This window comes from Anthonomus grandis, chromosome 9 (genome assembly GCF_022605725.1).
Source record: "Anthonomus grandis grandis chromosome 9, icAntGran1.3, whole genome shotgun sequence".
NCBI classification, from domain to species: Eukaryota; Metazoa; Arthropoda; class Insecta; order Coleoptera; family Curculionidae; genus Anthonomus; species Anthonomus grandis.
This window is the reverse complement of record NC_065554.1, coordinates 20,549,466-20,571,534: the sequence shown is the minus strand read 5'-3', so window position 1 is coordinate 20,571,534 and position 22,069 is coordinate 20,549,466. Positions and strand designations below refer to the sequence as shown.

Below are 22,069 nucleotides of genomic sequence, written 5' to 3'. Positions count from 1 at the left end.
AATACTATTAAATAATAGGTATTATCATTTAAATATCAATTTATCAAGCCAGTATGAACTCATTAAAAATCAGTTATAAATAATAAAATCTGCTAAATAAATTATGTAATCAATGTAAACATATCAATTTAATATATAATTCAGTATGAATTCGACTGTTTAGTAAGGTCTTAAAGATTTTATCAAGAATTCTGACTTTTTTATTTGTCAATATAAAAGACAATCGTGGGAACCCCTTTCTGATTGCTAAGTTAATCAATTTCATTAAGGATCAATAAACAAGTTTCCTATATTTATTAAATTCATATTTTTTTGTGAATAAAATCTATCTTTTATTATAAAAATCTTGAAAACATAAGTATAATTTTTTAAAAGCCATCAGCAACAACTTAACATTTACTTGAAATGCAATATATCTGAATTTATAATAAATTGGTAAAATGTTGTAATTCAGATCCAACGAAAATAAGCAATAATTTAAATATTTGGTGTATATAATGAACGATAAAGCTATTACATAGATAACCCCTAAGAAATAAAATAACAAAACCGATATCAGATCCATTTAGGTTATGCAAAACTTATTTTGAATTAGGTCAAAATTTTAGTTCTTTTTACCTCATTAAGGTAATTATTTTTTTATTCTTTTTATTCAAATCTCATAAAAGTATATTTAGTTTTGTAACGCAGACACAAAAACAAAATATTTGAATGACAGAAAAATTATAATTTATATTATCTTCTGTTTTACTCTTCAGAAAGTTCTTGAAGATTTTACCAAAATTGGAACAAATTTACCGACAATTTCAAGGGTTCATTGTAGATAACTCTATATGTATCGGTATGATTTTTGCAATTTTAAATCAATCAAGAAACAATAAAGTTTTTTATATTAATTCTTATTAAATAGATAGTAAATTAGAAAGATAGATAGTTGAATATTAGCTTAATTATATCTAACTTTCCAATAATCTCTAAAACACCAGGCATCTTTAACAGCAACTTCCTAATATTTACTAAAAATGCAAGATATCTGAAGTTATAACAAATTAATAAAAATGTTTAACTCAAGTCAAACAGAATTATAAGCATTAATTCAAATAATTGCTGAAGCTATCGCATAGACAACTTCTAAGAAATAAAATATTAAAAGAATTATCAGGTCCATTTAGGTTATGCATAACATTTTAAATTGGGTACATTTGCAGAAAAAAATATAGTTTTGATTTAAACTATTTGTTGCTCTATTGATAATTTTTAACTATTTGGTCAGAAATATACCAATGATTGCTTAAATACTTATTTCTACTTAATAAAGGAAATTCTTTAAAATATCACTTTTTAATTATTATTCTTTTTTCATTCTTTTTTTTAATGCTTTGGTTATAATAAAAATTTAAAAAAATGTATAAAATTTATCCAAAAATAAAATTTAAAGTAAACTCAAATATTTTATATATAGGTATCTATCGAAATCGAAATCTCATACTTTTACTTCTGCTACAATACTAAAACAAAAACTGGAAAAAATATTTTTACACTATAAAAATATATTATTAGAAAAACATTATTTAAATAATTTTAAATGATGTATCGTTTCCTTTTGTCCAAAGAAAAATTTAATTCTATTTAACTGCCCTGGAGATAAATACTCTTTGATAAGATATACTGAAATCACAGATTTTGAAATCAATCACTTTTTACCAAAATGTTGATAGGTTAGTTTATTATAATAGTGTTGTCTCAGTCACCTCTAAATACTTAGGATTTATTATTTGTAATTGTGCTTTTTAAATACTCGCACAATCAAATTTCTATAGTTCAGATTTGTGAGTCCAAAGATGTCTAATTTGGACACTAGTTTATGAAAATAATAGCAGATAACTTAAAACGGTTTAACGGAAGTTTTTAAAGTACACGGCGTATAAAGAAGATCGTATTTATTTACAGGACTTTATTATTCTGAACTACTTAACAAATTTGAAATTAATTATTTGCAAACAAGAAGACATAAACTAGCATCAATTTTTTGGCTAAATTTTATACAAAATATTATTAATATGCCAACTAGATTCTTTTATTTTTAAAATTTATAACTAATAACAATATTAAGCACTTACAATGTACCTACCTATGTAATACGGTTTCAATTTGAAGTTAAGCTCTCTATAGATAGGATCTATCTTATTAGACACTATACTTGAAAAAGAATTTCTATTAAGATATTTTCTTCTTTCCATTATTTATTGTAATATTTATTAATTTAGATATATGCTATTTTTTATATAGGGTTATTTGTTTTTTTTCTTTTGTCACAACTTTAATTTTTTTTTGATATTTAGGAACTCTTCTGTATTTCCTGTAATTGAATTACTTGCTTAACGGAAAGATATTACTACTTATTGCAATGAATGCAAGATATGCATTATCACTTTTGTAATAAATGTGCGGTCTTAATTCAGCGTAATAAGTTTATTCTTAAGAATTTCCAAAGTTTACTCCCAGCAACTTTAAAATGCACTCCCTTCGAGCCGACACCGACTCAATTACAAATTAAACCGTCCAAACTAACAAAGAAATTATACTTAAAACGGCGATTAGTCTCTAGAAGGGCATTTTAAGGTGCAGTAAAACACGAGCGGATGCTGCGAATGAAGTACTCGTAGCGAATTTAATTATTCTTTTAATATTTTCTTGAGATACTCTCTATTTAAAGTTGTTTAATTCGGTCGTAAAACTATGGGGTTACGTGAGAGGGATGTGAATCGGAATGGCAGCTCTTAAATTTATCAGTTTCACTATTTTATGGATTATAAAATTTTTAAGTGGTTCCTTATTATTAAATTGGTTAATTTGTTTGCTTATTTACGGTTCGTAAAATAGTGCTTAGTTGTTATAAATTACTATATAGAATATTTAAAGAATCAATAATATAACACTCGTGATATAAACAATCGTAATCCAGAAACGAGGGCAAAAAATTTAAAACAATAACAAAACTATTTCATTTAATGTTATTTTTTACTTATCGAGTTGTGCTCCATGTTGAAGCTGAGTTATAATAGGAAAATAAAAAGATCAAATCTTCATAAAAAATTATCTATAAGATACGCATACTCTTATAGATTTTGGTTTTAATACTATTTCCTAGAGCTAATTTAAATTGGGTTTAATTTTATGGTAATTAAGAAACAAAAACAAAACACGTAGTATACCCAAAAGTACTAACCGCTAATATTAAAATAAACCTATTAGAAATTAAAACTAAAATTTGAAATTTTTGGAAATAGTTAAACCTTAGGGAAGGAGAAATATCACAAGAAAGTATTAATTTTGCCAATAGTGTAAGTTTAATGAAGTGTAATAAGTTTAATGAAAAGATTTGGTATTTTAATTCCTTACTTTTTTTTTTTAATTCAGTGAATACATCAAAAGCTTTAATTTCATAGTGTCAATCATGCTGTAATGATTAATTAACCGTTATTCATTATTTCAAGTTTCGTAGGTACTAACCATCTAGTGATAGTTGTATGCTGTAATTGAGTATCGAGAAAGTAAAAATAAAATAAAATCCTCCTAAAATTAATCCTAGTGATAATTGAAATTAAATTTATTAATATTAAAAACCTTCATTAAGTTATCTGAGTTTTGAAATAAGCTCCCTCATTTTAGGTTAACTTCTATGAAGGGCTTATTTTAAGTCACTGTCTAAAGTCAGTTTTAAGTACTCAGTTAGGTCTTGTGAATTTTTTTATTTTAATTGATATCGAGAAGTCCCATATTTAGTAATCCTTGTAAGATTTAGCAACAAATAGTAGATATTTATTATTTTAAAAGATGGATAGTTTCTTTTGCTGGCATCACATTATCATCTGTTGAGAGTCTGGTCTAAAATGTCACACTGGACTTGTTAAGAGCATCTAATTTTTTTTAAATTTTAAATAATGAAATAAATTATAGGTTACAATGAGGAAGGAATGCAGGAATGGTAAAAGACCATCATACACACATACAATCTACTAACTACACGTGTGTTTTTAAGATTGAGGCTTTGCGTTTATTGGTTTTGTAAATTGTACCCTTTCAATCTATCTACCTCTTTTAATATATTGGAGAAATTTTATCAGAAAAAAGTTTTAGGATTTTTTATTAGTTTTAGGGACCTCAAAGTTGACATTGAATTTACAGTAATCAGCTGTTTAGACCTTTGGTGAGTTTACCTTAAAGTCGAAAATAGGGACTTTTTTTGAAGGGTGCAAGTTGAGCTTACAATAATTATAAATCCCAATTCGTCATATTCAAGATTAGCAATTAGATCTTACTTTGCAATCTTAAAGCTCTTATTTGAAATATTTCTCAATGACAGGGCAGGGTCTGATACTTTTTGATAATCCAAAATTTCACTACAAAATATATAAATAATTAATATATACTTATTATCAATAAATGATTTAAGTCAAAACCAACTTTAAACGTCATTGATGTTTAATAACAATTTTCTGTTAGAAAGATAGCTGCTTAGTAACTTGTAACTGAAAGCACGTATCCTATAGTCTATTCTTTTAAGAACATTGTATTTAAGCATATCAAATACTTTTTAAAAATCAAGGATGCTGCAAAGCAAAAACTTTGAATTCTTAATAGAATCATATAGATGTGACATTTTAGAATCACGTCTTTAATTGATTTTAAAATTGTCATATCTTTTCTTTGTAGTTTTTTGGAGAACTCTAAATTTGATTTTTTTAAATAGACGCCAAGTCGCAGAGAAAATCTAAAGTTATTCAAAACAAAATTGAATACAATAAAATATTCTATATATTTGTCTTTTAATAGCGAAACGATCCAATGAACTGGGATATAGTTTAAAATATTGCAGAGGGTTAGGTTGGATTGGGTTGGTTTTGGTGGTGTCAGAAATAAAACAGAAACCTGTTTACTTAAATCTCGACGTTTCGACTCATATTAAGTCATCTTTAGGATAGTGAAATGTATTCAAGTAATTGCAGAGATGCAACAAAGTAATTTTAAATACATAAAAAACACTATTAAAATAAATGTTCTTTACGTATACAAAAATTAAACCAACAAAAACCACAAACACAATTAAAATCACATTCATGTAAAATCCGTAAAAAAAAAATTAATAAAAAAAAATATAAAATTTATTTTTATACAATACACACCTCTACCTTAGTCTAGGTTTCCTTAGTTATAATTAAAACACATTAATAATAGGGGCGTAGAATTATTTTTAACATGGGTTAAATTGTAGGTGATATTGTGGGCAAACTAGAATCAACAATAAGCCAAGAAGCAAATGTTTTTATTCTTCCGAGCATTTATTTATTTAATTTTTATGATTCAGTTTTATGTTGATAAGTTAAGGAATAGTAGATAAGAAAGATGTATGTTCCTATACGTTCAAAACCAGAAACTTAATTTTTTAATACACTGTGAGGTCTAAATTTGGGACACACACTCTTAAAGTAAAAAAAAGTTACAAAAAAAATAGAAAAAGATGGCCAAATTCACCATAATTACGCTAATTTACAGAAAAACTATAAATTTACAAAAAAATGGATTCTTTTGGTACCTTTTAACTTGGCAGGTTCAGTGAATCCTTGAAAATAAGTTTGATTATCTAGGAGTCATAAATTTCTACCTAAATTTAACAATACATAGAACAAAGTCGTAAAAAAAATCAACGAATAATGTTTGTGTTCATAACTATGTTCCTAATTGTTACTGTTCCCACCCATTATCCCGAATGCCGATTCTCGAATTGTTACTTTCCCGAATAAAACGCAATAAAATTTACTTACTGTTGAGTTATTCAGTACTTCATTTCAACGATTTTTATTTGAGAAAAAACACCTTTTTCTATTGATGTCACATTCTTTCTCGGAAAATGGAGATTCATGCAAAAATTCTGTTTAGGATAACAGTTACTTGAGAAAAATTTTGATCGAGTATAAAATAGTTATAGAAAAAAATTGTTCATGTTAATTGCAATTCGAGAAAGTGGTCTTTAGGAAAATTGACCTTCATGAACTGACATTCAAGAAAATTACTGGGAAACATTCTTACTGACATGATTTAAAATAGTAATATTTTCCGTTTAACTAGTTAAAATTAATTTTAAAGTAGACCTAAAAACAATTATCCAATTTACAGGAAACAAAGTGCGTGCTTTCAGCCCACCCACATTCCTAAATCATTCAGTTGTCACTGCAAGAGGCAAATTTATCACAACTTGGCTATGCGGCAAAGTTTCCGCAGCCGGATTGTTTACGCACCGAGTTTCGAATTAGCAGCAAGAAACTGAGTTTCAAGGCGCGACGTACCCCCCCACGCCCTGCTTTCTATTTAAAAGATAATTAATGTTAGGCTCTTTTCTCTCGCCCGTAATCTTATGCGTAAGGAAAAGGGAATGTCGGCAGATGTTTGAAGAATTAATTACGGGAATAGTTGATTGCGTAGCGAGATAAACGCGTGATCTTCATAAGGGGATTGTTTTTAAATTTTTAAGGAAAATTAGGTCACAGTTTTGCCAGGTTAAATCTAATATAATTTATTTGTTAAGATTATTTTATTTAAATGCAATTAGGTCAGGCTTTCAATCCTCGTGTTTATAGGAATTAATTTGGACATAAAATTTATAAATAATTTAAAACAGCTAATTGCGAGTTTTATGCTCTGTGAAAGGAGCAATTGGAATAGTAATAGCTCTTTTGAAATTTTAAGATGCTTGCCCAGTCGATGTCTGTTTATGCAACATGTGTATTTTAATTGTATATTGTAATGGTAATAGTGTTTCATAAGTTTTACCTGATTCACGAAAGTGCAGATTAAGCTCTTATAGTTAACTTTCAATGTCTCTATTCCCCATGTAACTGTAGAAATAAGTAAGCAAAAAAGGTAGCAACAGTTTTTTTTTAAATAATTTTTTACTTTAAAAAGAGAAAAACTTGTTATTCTTTTTACAGATAGATCTGGGAAATGAATTTTAAGATAACCAATTCTTAAATACATATAAAATAATAATTTAAAAGCATGATATTCTTGTAGATGACTTAATATAGTTAAAAAAATCCGAAACAAAAATTTATAAAATTATTAATAATAAATTTTTATAAGTTAAATTTTATAATACGCTTAAATTTGAAGCATGACGTATTAGAAGTAACATAAGTTGAGATAGCATTAGTGCGTTAGAATTTTGTGTGCTGTCAAAATAAAATCATTTTTATAATATTAATTAACGGTCAATTATTTATGATAAATTTACTTTATAGACAGGCAGAAATACACTAGTAGTGAAACAATATATTTAAATGAATTCTTTTATATTCAGCTCCGTTATAATCAAAAAACTTACCTAAAAGCTTGTTTAACTTCATATATAATATCTTTTAAATTGCCTGGCCTGTATTTGTATATCTTCGATATCTCTTTCACCCTCTCTCTCCACCGGTCCTTCTAGATCTAGCCCTATCAGATTTTGTTATAAACATTTTAAATTTTTTTTAACCTTCTGTCGAAACTTCACAAAAATTTTTAGCACAATAATGTAAATGTAAGTATTATCTTTTTGAAGATATATTTAGCACACTAAAAAATATATGAGGTATATTCATGAGGTTCCTTGAGTACAAAAGTCTATGTTTAAATACATACACAAAAAGATCTGTGTCGTGTCAAAACAGAACTGAAGCATTCCTCCTACTCTAACCAAAGATTAAATTAAGAGATGGTCAAGACGTGCAGTATATCGTAACAAACTACTATTCAAATAGTATACCGGCTTGATCAACGAAAGTTTTGAGTGCAAACTGTTCCTTAATGACCATCAAATACTGGGATGCAGGTGGTATTTAATCAAAATGAGTCAGTTAATTGTATCATATTGTTCATATTATAATATCAAATTATATGTTTTTCTTGCTAGAATAAATCCAATTAATACATAGAAGGAGTAACAACAATTCAAAAAAATTGTGTAACTGCATAAAATAAGTGACTTAATATCACCATGTTAAAACCAAGTGGCTATAGAGCATAGCAATGGAAGAAATAGGAAAAAATGTACTGTACAACCCCTTGTAGCTGAAACTTTAGTCTCAACCATTTGTAATCAATATTCATCACCTCTGATTCCCTGATTGAATTAATTTGATTAACATTTATTTCAGTTCACAAAAAAGGTTTACAAAATTAAACATGATTTATAGGATTCGTTAGATACATAGGCCTTATTAATGTTTTTCATTATAATTTAAACTTATTTTATTTATATAGCTTGTTTTGTAGCTAAAAAACCTAAGAATTCATGAAATAAAATTCATTCCATGCTGGTCAACCTATGAAATATAAGTGCATTAAAATTAATAATAAGTATGTAAAAGTTATAGGATTTACAGCCAAAATTATGTAAGCTGTTTAAGAGTCAAGAATAAAATCTATTTTATATTATTTATTTGTTTATTAAAGAATGTGAATTTAACAGGATTATACATTCTGTTCTTGACAGGGGTAATGTAAACAAATAAAATTAAAAATGATAAAATAAAAAAAATAAATAGGGGGTTGTTTATGAAATTAAACCCTAGGGTGTATAACTGATACCAGTTTCAGAAATCTTAAAAAACCAAATCATGTTAATTAATTAAGTGGAGGGAAACTGCGGGATTTTCATTATACCTTAATCTAGAACTCCACTGCAAGTGTGGACTATTTCTTTAATATTTTCTTTTATTTTTGCTAGAAAATGCTCCTTAGAAGGTGAACAATTAGTGTTTTTAAATAAGTTCAGCAGTTTCCCAAGAAGAAACAACTTGATAGACAACATGCCTCGTCGATTTCGTGGTTGCATCTATGATAGAGGTAGCAATACTGAGCAATACTGATTATTAATATCATTTAATTAGCATTATTTCTTATTAAATTTACTATATCGAAAAAAATAATTTTTATAGAAATCTAGACTTTTCTAGAGCTTTTATTTAGTTAAATTCTTTATTTTCCAAATACCCGGGTGGTTCCGTATATTAAATAAGACATATTAAATAAACCAGACGATATCATTAAAAAAAATTATTATACTTTTTAATTAATTAATAAGCAAAAAAAAGTCGGTACTAATACGTTAAACAATAGAGCAGGAATAATATTTTAATTATTGCAACAGTTTAAAATTATACTCAACAAACTGCAGAGTTTATAAAAATAAGTTATTTATTAATTATTTTTAAAATATAATCATAAATATTCATTCAAATTATTATTCATTTTATATATAAATTTTCAACAATTTGTTTTCGATACAATATTTTTAATATTATCTATACTGATTTTTTAATTTGTTATTTCTGCTAGTATTAGCACCTTTACACGTTAAATAACCTGTATTCAGAACTTGAAATACCCCAAAATTTCCTAAGCCCCCCTTTAAATTTAAACTGAAATTCCGTCCTCCGACCACGCGAATGACAAATTCCCCAGCTTTTGGCAATAAATCCCCGAATGGGAGTGGTCAGCCTCCGATGCTATCAGCTCAGCGACAGTCATTTCTATGTCGTCTCATTTACATTGCAAATTTTACTAGTCCTGCATAAATTCCAAAGTCAAACGCTGCGCCCTTTAAGGGCCGATTGTCTTTTAGATGAAGCGCTCGAATAAAATTAGTTGGGTTTTAAATTAGGGGCCGTCTGCCTCTTTTAGGACTCTTTTCATCTTCCATTTGTTATACTTGAAAATGATAAGATATATATAAAATATATAGGGGAAAATTAACCTTAGTTTTATGCTAAAATCAATTCTTATGTCGTTTACTTACATTGATAAAATTAATAAAATAGTTATTTATGTCATAAATGTGTAAAATGATTCTTTTTTTACAAATTTCCATGAATAAGAAAAGAAAATTAAAAAATTATAGTCAAACGTTAAATTATTTTTTATGCGTTAAATACTAGTACCTAAAAAGACTTTTCAGGAAGCAGTGCGTAAAAAGTCAAACATTATAGGCCCTGGGAAGTGTGTAAAGTGAGTACTTTACTCACGGCAGTAAAAAACATGTTTTCTTACCTACTTTATTCTCTTTTTAAATACGTATTTTAATTATAACGATTTTACTTTCATTTGCATGTTTTTACATACATAAATGAACCAGTTGTATAGCACTTTTTTTAAACAATTTCACCTTGACCGAATTTAATACCTAAGAATAACTAATTGAATTGGAAAGCCTTAATCATATATACTAATTTAAGTACTTTTTGAGATAAGGATTTTTTTATCTGCTAATAATACATATTCCGTCACAGCTGCGACAATACCCATCCGGACAATAGCATCCAATACGAGCTTCTTTGGTGCAAGATCTAATTCCACATTTGTCTATGCACGGATTTGTACCTGTTTTGCAAACAAAAGGGCTTTTACATTTTATGGCAGCACATGGGTCTTCTGCCAATAACCCTAAAATATTTTTATAATATGTTAGTACTTAATTATTTTAAAAAAATGTCTACTTACCAAAAACTAGTTGCAAAATTAGGAAAACTGCAGTAATTTTATTCATCTTTGATGTTTACACGTTGCTTAAAATATTACTGAGCGAATTGAATACCTGCTTTTAAATAAATATAATTTATGAATATTTATGTTTGCTTATTCATTAACCTTGTCTATCTATAGCTTAGGGGAATTTTATTAAAAAAAAGTTGACTTCATAGGAATTATTGTAGTTGCTTATCTAATACCTTTCTTTTTTATTTTAAAAGCATTGATAGATTAATGTAAAAGGTGATGACGTTAACGCGGTAATTAATTCCGTTTTCTTATTTTTTTATATTTTTGCAAAAAATACATTTAAAATAAAAGTATTACTTTTCATTATAATAATAGAATGTATTCTTAAAATAGTAAAATAAGTATTTTTAAAATAAATATGAAAAAGTATGAAAGTTAAAGAAAGATATTTATTTTATGCATAACTTGAATACCTGCAGCTACGTATATATATTTTTATTAAATTAAGTTTCAAAAAGTAATAAGAATAAAAGAGCAAAAATAAACAAATTTATATTATAGCAATCATTTAGAGAAAGCAAAATAAAACTAACATGAAAATACAGGGTAAATATAAAATTATTAAAAATTTCATGAGCTTGTTAAAAATTAGTCCAAATATACAAAATATAATATTTTAAACATAAGTATTGAAACTAGAAATCAAAAAAAAGGTGTAATGGAGTATCAAAGATAATTTTGTCTTAGTAATACTCAAATAAACATAACTTAAGTAAGCACGATTTTAATATGTTTATCAAAATTATTTTTGCAATATAAAAACTTCATTTTTATTGTTTATGAAGAGTTTTCTTTTACTTTGTTACACTCTAATTTTCCCTAACTTTTATTTTATAGTTTAAGCTAGAGATCTATTTTTATTAGTTTACCTAGGGCTCTATTTGGGACCCCAATTTAGTTATTTTATTTTAGTTATTTTATTGGAAATCCGAGTAGTTTAAATATTACAGATCTTTTATACTTGTTTTCCTTTACTGTGAGCGATTTTTTAAAATAATATTAGATTATTTCTTAAACCTTATCTGCAAAAATAACGTAAAATTTTCCAAGAGTTTCTAAATCTTCCTTGGGTCTTCAAACGCGATCAAGTTTCGTGATATTTAAATTAACTTTGTTGTTTATCTTGAAAACAATTTAAGGCTAGGCAATAAATGCGAGTAGAGGTGGGTGCTGATAAAAAGTTTATAATAAATAAGAGTATTTTTTTGACATCAAAGTTCATTTCAACTAAGTTTCTCAACAATATATTTTTTTGCATACACTAAAATGATCAAAGTACTTCATTATTAAATAAAATGGTAATCGTTGTTTACTTTAATAGTAAACATTTAAATAAGATTTCAAATTCCAACCAAAATAAAAATAGTTTAACTTATTCATAAACGTCCTAAATATGCCAACAATAAAAATATTTGCAAAAACTGTAATAATAAATACAAATTAAACATTTTAAAAATTGTGTCTAGCAAGTAAAAAAGAAAAAAAAGAAAATTCGCTTATTTTGTTGGGATACAAAACAGTTACTTAACGTTAGGAGCATTTGAAAAACAAAGGAAAAAAAAGTAAAAAAAATTAAAAGATGCTGGTTTTATATTGAGTAGAAAGTTATCAATTTACATTTTTTAAATTATATAATAGCAGTTACATATTTGTTAAATATATTTTATGCAACAAATTGTCTTAAATGAAATTGTTTAATTTATTTAGTTTCAACAATACAGGTGTGCTAGATCTGCAACAAGATTTATTTGCACAATAGCATCCGATAACAGCTGCTTAGTTACAAAAACTAGTTCCACATATACCCGTGCTTGAATTTGTGTTAATTTTGTAACTTAAAAGATTTGCACATAGTACAATAAAGCAAGAATTAAAGCATAAATAGTGTTCTATAAAAAAACATTACTCTTTTATACTTTTGCTTAACTGTGAGGTACATCGACTCACCTAACCTAATTTATAACACTAGAACAACAAAATAAATGAGAAAGCATATACCTTAATCATATAATCTAATTTAATTACTTTTTGAAATTAAGATATTTTTACGTTTCATTAACACATATTCCGTTAGGGCTGCGACAGTATCCATCTGGACAATAGCATCCAATAAGAGCTTCTTTGGTGCAAGATCTAATTCCACACTTGTCTATGCATGGATTTGTACCTGTTTTGCAGACCAAAGGGCTTTTACATCTTATGCTAGCACATGGGTCTTCTGCAAGTAACCCTAAAATATTTTGATTATATGTTAGTACTTAAAAAAAAAATTCTACTTACCAAAAACTAGTTGTAACATTAGGAAAACTGCAATAATTTTTTTCATCCTTGATGTTCACGCGTTACTTAAAATGATACTAGACGACTTGAGTGCTCGCTTATAAAGAAATAAAATTTATGAATATTAATGTTTGCTTATTCATTAACCGTGTCTATCTATGGATTAGGGGAATTTTATTAAAAAAGGATTATGTATACTACTTTATCTAATCCCTCCCTTTTTTGTTTTAAAATAATAAGGTAAGTATTTAAATATTAAATATAATTAATATGATGCCAAAAATCATCTTTATTATTCAATAAACATGGTGATATTACCTTAAAACAGAAACTAAGAATAATTTATCAAAGTAAATAAACATGGAAAAACAAGAATAAACTACTTAATCATATATTATTCATTTTAAAGAAAATGTTACAAGATGTTTAAAAAAGGATAAAAAAATAAACACATAAGGTTGGTTAGACTTATTTGAAAAAGAGGAAGAAACCATTTAAAAATAAAAATATAAAAAATATTCTTTTTAAAATAAGACTGCTAAAACTAAAAATAAAAAAAGATTTAAGGAAGTATTAAAAATTTTAGTGAAACAAAAATATATTTTAATATGTATAACTAGAATTAGCATAATTTTCATACATATTTTAATTTAATTTTCCTTGAGCTAAAGGCATCAATTTTAATTACATTGAAATTAGCTTTGTTGTTTATCTTGAAAACATTTTAAAGATAGACAGCAAATGCGAGTAAGATGAAAGTACTGATGAAGAGTTGCTAATAAATAAGGGTATGTTTACGACAACAGAGTTTATTTGAACCGAGTTTCTCCTTAATATCAAATAAAATGGTAATCGTTGCTTATTTTCATAACAAAGCATTTCGTGTTTGTTACGATTTCAAACTCCAGCCATAAGAAAATTAGTTTTTCTGGTTGAACTGATTTATGAATTCTGTAATTATGGCAATAATTAAAATTATTGCAAAAACTGTAAAAATCGTGATAATAAATACAAAATAAATATTTTGTCATATGATTATGAAAATATTTAAAAGAAAATAATTAAAAACTAAATATTAAGAAAAGAAAAAAAATATTTGTATTGGATAAAAAATAATTAGTTCATATCAAGTATTTGTTAAAGGGGCTATATTAATTTTAAAAACATGACTAGACAACGACTATTGAATTGTTAATAAACTAAATAAAATGCCTTCTTTATATATTATAAGTATTAATTATTAAATTGATTATAAAACCTTTTGGTTATTTTCAGCAAGAAATTAAATAGAAAAGTCAGAATTATTATTTGACACTGAAATATAAGATACCTCCTTTAAAAATATGGCTTAACGAAGTTGTATTTCCCTTTTTATGGTGGATCTGCACACAGTGCGTTCAGCTACTACCTAAACCTAACCTATATGCATGTTGTATTTTATCTACAGTACTTAATACTATACATAATAAAATAAATGCCTAATATATGAGGAGTTCGCGTGCATAAACGGATATATCCACTTTCAGAAAATTTTCATTCAGGAAACACGAAAAACACCCTGTGTATTTATATTTAAAAATAGTAATATTTTAAGAAAATAGCTTTAATTAAGCGGGGTTGACTTAATTTATTAACATAAAAAGAACCAAAAAAAATTAACAATTTGTCATTATTAAAAATAAAAGTTTGTATATATCCGTTTTTACACACAAATGAGACATAGTAAGCAAAAATATATATTTAATTCTATTTAAACAAACTGGATCAAGTTAATTAATTTGACAAAAGTAATAAGTATAATAGGTTCTTGTACCACAAAAAATCTTTCCTGTTTCCCCAATCATCTTCAAAGTGCTCCATCAAATGATTTACACTTTTTTTCTGGTATGGAATTATCTAATGGTAGCGTGCTAAGCTGTATGTTGGCTTTTGATTTTCCCTTCTTAAGAAATGGTTCCCAAACTGTGTTACCGAATGATGTAAACCGATAAAATTGAGACTTTTGCATTCCGAAATTCCCTTAATTTTTTTATATACCTTTTCTAGTTCTTTAACATTATACATTTACCAGTCAAGGCCTAGTGTTTTTACCAAACCCACTTCCGAATATATTTCAACGTATTTTTCTTTTGTTGTAACGACTGGTGTCTTAATGGATGTCTTATGAACAAAAAACACTTTTATTTGACATGATATATCTGGTTTTGCTCCAAATGTCGAAGTTTGCTTAGTGTTTTAAATGGGATTTATTCGGTTTTGCTTCCAAACAAATATATGAAACTATAGAAATGATAACAAAGAACCAAAAACCATCAAAAACAATTTTCGGTGAAAAGTGGATATATATTCGGTTTTGCACCCAAACTCCTCATATAATATAATATAATAATATATTTAATATATGTATATTAACATATACTTAATACAGTACTCATACTTAATAGGACTTAGACATGGATATACTTTTCACGCCAAGAGATCGGTCAAGGCGACATATATGTATACGCACAACACTGAACCGATTGGGAAAGTAGGGATTGTTACATTAAGTGAAACATATAGGAGAACTCATTTAAAGCTTTTATTGCCGGAATTTGTATACATTTAACTAATAACTAGTTAACTCTCTGTCTTCCTTGGACATATTTACCAAATTACCCGCATTCGTTGGTAGCAGATTTATTTTTGCTAGTTTTTGGTTTAAAAAAGTGAAAGTTCATTGGTTTAATTGACATTCAAAGAACCAATAACTCGTGAAAAGCAGTTTTGTTACTGCATATTACATAGTACGAATTTTCGACTACCTTTGTCTTGTGTAAGGGGTATCTTACATCTCCATGACTACAGATAAGTCTAATAAAAGTAGTATAATTACTCCTACCAAAATTGGATTGATAACTCCAAGGTAAGTTGCTTATTGGTCTTGCAATGCAAAAATTGCAGTTATTAGCTCTATATTCACCAACTTGTCTTTTCCAATTTTGACCAATTTTTAGAATCTTCTCTTTAACGCAACGCTAATATACAATAGTTCCTTATAGTACCTTCTTTTAATATGTAGAAATCTGTATCGTCCTAAGTATAAATTTTATATTTTGAATCGTAGATGTCCTTATTATACTATTTTTTAATTTTAATTCTTTTATTTATTGTTGTTTTTATTCCCGATAACGGGTAATTTTTCTTTTATTTGGTGAACGTATGTGTTTTTTGTAATATTCTGGTAAGTTCTAAATCTGTATTGTTATAGCGAATAAACTCTTTTTTAAAACTGTGTTGAATTACCTGTATTTTATTTTAGTATCTGACGATGGCTGTTTACATAGCCGAAATGCATAATACATTTAGCTAAGTAACCTACATGTATTTTTCTTGGAGATAAAGACTTCCCCTATTTGTAATCTTTATATACACATTCTCTTACAATGTCTTCTATTCAACTATTCTCCAATTTTGTTTATGGGGTTCCTTAAGGCAAAAAAATTTGTCATAGAATTATGATTCTTAAATGTTATTCTATTTAATGCTTTAATAAATTAATAATCATAATGGCTGCAAAGAATTAAAGAAAATAAAGAGTTAAGAAATTAGAGAATTTTATCTTCAAATATTTATTTTATAATATAATGATCTTTTATTTATATCAATATTACAAATTTTTGTCCTTTTTAAAAAATAATAAATTACCCAAGAAAACATTAGAAAAAACTTGTGGTGGATCAAGCATTTTCAATAAAACAATCCAAGCATTCATAAAATCAATTATATAAATAAATACAATTATTTTTTTTAGTATATTTATAACCTTTTGCATTTATTGAATAAATTTAATTATAGGTTTGTAAGAAACTTTACTGTCATAATATTAACATTTTTTTCAGCTGTCAGGTCCAGATTTAAAATATTTAATGTAATTTTTTTTTAAATATTTTTTTTTCTTTATGTTGCATTTAAGTGGTGGTCAAATTATTTGTGAAGAATCACATAATTTCAATATAGGTATATTTCAATATATGAAAAAAAAATTGAAATGACAACTAGTGAGTAACTGCTGATAATAACTCTAAGGCTTTAAGTTGTCATTATTATTAATAATTATAATACTAAATGCCACCATTTCATACTCTAACTTTTTTGCTTAAAAGCTGAAAAGAAACTCATATAAAATATATTTTATGCTGAAATTAAAATAATTTTTTGTTGTGAAATTAAAATTAATTGTATTTGTAAAAAAATGTAAATTTTGTGCTATCTTAAGTATACAGCAGATACAAATTTCAAAATCTGGACTATTCTACTGGGATCTAGAAAAAAAGTTCATCATTCATGTATGGCGTAAAATGGTCAGTTATTTTTTTTAGTTTATTAGTTTTTAAAGATATAAGGTAGAAGAACTTATCATGCTATTTTATTCAAAACCCTAACAGAATACTTAAATTGATGTAAAGTACAGGAATCATCCTAATTTGGTTCATCAACAGTCATCTAGATGCAGTACCAAGGAGAATGCAAATACTTACATTCTTTCACTTATTCTTGGCTTAAGTAAATTTTGCTAAAAGGTATGCTCAAAATGTCTACTTAATATCTATGATTATTTATTTTAATACAAAATACAAGAATATAATAGTCTATTATACAGGGTGATTGATGGTTGATGGTACCTTAGACGTTTACGGAGAACGGAAAATAACTTTTTCTTGAAAATTTGGCAACATGGCTTTTGGCTGATGATCTAACGATTAAAAATATTTTTAGCGATGCAGCGTTGCCGCTTATACCAAAAAGTAGTAGCAACTTTGTTATTTTTAATGGAATACCCTGTATATTTTTTTATTTTCCGATCCGCTATCACTTTATGATTGGTTCTGTATAAGGTGTTCCTATACCTATCTTTAGTGGTTTTCGAGAAATTAATTATTTTCTTTATTTTTTGACGAAAACATAGATCCTAATAAATTTGTATTACTGCGGTACTAGAACGCGCAGAATCTTGAAATTATAAACGTAATTTATGGACGTATTGTACATTATTTTTCACTATGAAAATTTATATTACGTTATACAGGGTTGCTCAAAATTAGTGATTTTACCGCTAGATACAAAAATGGTAAAAATTGCATTTTTTTAAATAGAACACCCTGTATATTATAACATATTCTAAGAGGAAATTAAAATCCCTGTCTAAAAAGGTACTATATTCCTATATCGAAGTAGTTCGATTTCGGAAATAAAAGCAATTTTCTGTAAAAATCGGAATATTTTGACATATTTGCTTTAGTTGGCCATGAAAGGTCATGATGAAACAATGCTATGCTATTGATGTTTAACAGTGACATTTAGTTGATTAATAGTAAATACGCTTGGGTGTTTTTTTTAAATAAAGAGTTAAAAATTCATTAAAATGGAAAGAAATAGTTATTCAAATGAAGTTTTGATGAATCTATTTATTATTTATGGACAATGTGACAAAATTGTAGCAAGAACATGCAGAAAATTCAAAGAAATGTACCCGAATTTACAAACAATGGATAAAAGAAAATTTGTGCGAATACAAAATAACTTTATACAATTTGGTTTACAACTTAAAAATGATACAAGATTATAAGTAATTTACAATAAATTTTCAAAATGATTGCCACTGACTTCTAAGCAGTTCAAAATCCTGCGTTGTACAGCATGTGTTGTCGCTGCTTGTATTTCAGAAGGATCTAGTTGACCAATGCAGTAGATAACTCGTTGTTGTCAAATTTTCAAAAAAAAATTATTTTCCGTTCTCCGTAAACGTCTAAGGTACCATCAACCATCAATCACCCTGTATATAATGACTGTAATCAGGTATGTCTAACAAATAATAAATACAATTTATTTCGGAAACAAATTTATTCGTCTAAGAATAAGGCGGATTTTCATTCTCGTCCCTTAGATAATTTTAATGTAAGTATATATAAAAAATTAATGAGATATTATTCATATATTTTTTAGAAAATATAATTTTGCATACAAACGAAAATAAAATTTTGTATAAAAAAAATCTCCGTTGCTTGCTTCTAAATATATATTTGATACTTCGGTTTAAAAAATAACCTAAAATTCCTTAAGTTTTGAGAATACATGTTTTATTACTGCGACAATATCCGTTTGGGCAATAACATCCAATGATAGCTTCCCTGGTGCAAGAAGTACTTCCACACATATCTACGCATGGATTGGTGCCAGTTTTACAAATCAAAGGATTTTCACATACTATTTCATCGCACGATTTATCATTAACATAGTCCTGGCAAGATACTAAAACAGATTTATTATTAAAATACTAATATAAATATTAAAATTCATGTACTCACCGGCGACTAGTTGTACCAGAAGAAAAACCGCAATAATTTTTTTCATTTTGTGTGATGCAATTTGCAATCTGATTGTAATGTGAGATGTACTAATTGTGGGCTACTTTATAAGTAAAAAAAAATATGAGTTTGTTGACTCCCACATTAGCCTCGCCGATCTATTGTTTAAACGTATTTGTTTAAAATATTGCCTTGGTGTTTTGCTTAGGTTTTTTTTTGTTTTAAAACGTAAGCAGATAAATACAATATTTATTTTAATGAATATTATTGTGTTTGAGTTCTGGTAAAATTTTTGTAGTAAATAAAATGAAAAAGCACAAATAAAAGACATCTTAGATTGTATTGTTTTTTTTTTATGATATGTAGTTGTTTTATTGGGTAATATTATGTAAATAGTATTACCTTTATTTAAAAATGTTTAAATATATAACACCCTTTGTTACCATTGTACCCCTAAACAATTTATTTATTACGTGATTTCTACAGAATGACGCTTTAAAACGATTAAAAGCTTTTAGTAGAATCAAATAAAATTAGTGGGTTTATTTATATTTTACATCTCCGCCTCAAACAGTATTTTATTTGAAAAATGGTACAGCCGAAATGGGTAAAGGTATTTAAATATTGCTTATTTATAAGCTTTATAAAAAAAGATACAAAAATTGAAGCAATTGATTATAGCCTTGTACAATTCCGTATAACAAAGGGATTTTTTTTAACCGAATGTATTATTAGGTTCGTACCTGGGATTCACCATAAAATCAAGTATACCGATAAACCATGTTAAAAAACATTTAAGGTCAAACGTGTTTTGTTTAATAAAAACAGCAATTTTCAAAACCGCGTATCTTGGACATAGTTGAATAAAAATATGACACGTGATACATCAAAATGTTTATAATTTGGTGTAGAATCTAAAAATATAATAACATACAGGGTGTTCTATTTAAAATAGGAAAGTTGGTATTGAACAAGACTACATGAGTTTTGTTAAAAAAATACGCAACCAAAAATATTAAATCAGGCAAAAAAAACCCTCGCACAGGTTTTTTCGAACACGGCCTCATTTAATTTTCATTGAATTTCTTCCATATTTTTGTCGTCTCCTGTATAATACTTTTAATAAGTTAGGAATGATGATAAAGTCGATTTGTAATTTTTAGATCTGTAGCATGACAATTTTGGAGAGTTTGAAAGATGAACAAGTTTTGAGGGCTAGTACCATCTACCCTAATTTAGCCTTTAGTTTTTAAAAAACATGAGTACATGGGGTGCATAGTATTATTTAATGCGTGGTGATAATGTTACCATGTCCACTTCTTCTATCTTAAACCAACGCAATCATAGCAGTCGCTATTTTAGGCTTAACAGCATTTTTATTTTAAATAATCACTGCAAAATTTTTAAGCGACTTGCTGAACAAAGCAAAAGTTTGACAAACATCCGTCAAATTTATTAAATATAAGAAAAACCCATTTCCAACTATGCAGTTTTAAGTGATGACATTTTAGAGTTTTTATTTTAATACAATTTTTTTTAGCCTAGTTTTTTTTTAGCCATATTTTTAGAAAGCTATATCTAAATATTAGTACTATAAACAACATGAGTTGCACGCATATTTTTTTGACTAATATTTTGTTGACGAATACAAAAAGCTGCAATTGTATTCGATATTCCATATTTAAGCAATTAAGTTTTAACAATCTTTCAAAAACATGCGTGTATTTTCTGGGAACGTATATGAATGGTACACAATGTATACTGTTGTAAACCATTTAAATTCTAGACTTCGTTTTAGACTATGATTTTTTATTGACTTTTCTGATTAAAAAGAAAACCATACTATAATATTTAAATTTTAGGAACCAAGGGCTCACATAAACCTTGTCGCCTACTATCAAGAATCAATACTGTAACGAAAATATATGATATTTGAAAAAGTTTGTTTAAATCTCAATGAAGCCGCTAAATTTATATTTTCTAAATCAAAGCATAAAGATGTTGGAGTGTAATTTGTGTATGCCTGTATATTGCAAAATTTGAAGGCCTTAAATAAATAACTAAAAAGTAATTTAAAAGTACAAGGGTACTTAATATTTACCATAAGCACAAATAATATCGTGTAATACATAAGTGTAAGCAAACTCTATGGATTTTCTAAATTACGTTATTAGAAATAAAATAATTATCCTTATGATTAAACAAAACTTTTTCAAGCCCCTTTAATTAGGTAAACAAGATACTTGTTATTTTTAAACCATTAAATGCACTGAGATTTTAAGTTTTTGGTAATAGTGTGCCAATTATAGTTTTCTACATAGTAGTAAAATACTCATCCCTAATACAAACCTCAATCATGTAAAAAATGTATTTATCAACAAAAGTACTGCACAACTCCAGTAGCATTGGTTTTAATTCCATTCAAATATTCATAAATTTTTAGAAATACTGAATTATTAAAAAAAATATATTATTAATAATAAAATAGCTATTAAAGCTAACTTTCTCTTTTAAGTTATCAAAAAACATATTTATTTGGTTAGAATGACTTAGATTATAATATTTGTTAGATGTAAATGTAAAATGTTAAAGAACAGACCAATTAATTTTTTAAATTATTTTCTTTGCAAATAGAGTTTAAGTATATGGGTTTTTCCTCTCCTTACAGCAGAGAGAGTTTAATTTCCTAGTTGTTTTTCTTTAAGTTTTTGAAGTGCAAAAATATGGATACTTTATGACACGTTTAATATTTTAAATTTTTATATAAAAATTATTAAATTTAATTATTCTTTAAATGAAAACAATTTAATGAAATTTTTTATATTAAAACAAGATAATACTGCACT

The 22,069-nt window shown here is 26.5% G+C and overlaps 1 protein-coding gene and 3 long non-coding RNA genes across 4 annotated transcripts in view; 1 reads left to right on the top strand and 3 right to left on the bottom strand.

Annotated features, from left to right (window-relative positions):
• LOC126740560 (neuroligin-4, Y-linked) overlaps positions 1-22,069 on the top strand; it is a 405,662-nt gene that overhangs the window by 47,618 nt on the left and 335,975 nt on the right. The window lies entirely within an intron of this gene.
• Positions 10,081-10,687, bottom strand: LOC126740569 (uncharacterized). The gene is made up of 2 exons (XR_007661944.1): positions 10,540-10,687; positions 10,081-10,482 (listed from the first exon to the last, which is right to left on the bottom strand). It is a non-coding gene; the product is annotated as an uncharacterized LOC126740569 (long non-coding RNA).
• LOC126740572 (uncharacterized) lies at positions 12,169-13,017 on the bottom strand. Its single transcript, XR_007661947.1, has 2 exons — positions 12,877-13,017; positions 12,169-12,826 (listed from the first exon to the last, which is right to left on the bottom strand). It is a non-coding gene; the product is annotated as an uncharacterized LOC126740572 (long non-coding RNA).
• On the bottom strand, positions 18,836-19,386 carry LOC126740566 (uncharacterized). Its single transcript, XR_007661941.1, has 2 exons — positions 19,224-19,386; positions 18,836-19,167 (listed from the first exon to the last, which is right to left on the bottom strand). It is a non-coding gene; the product is annotated as an uncharacterized LOC126740566 (long non-coding RNA).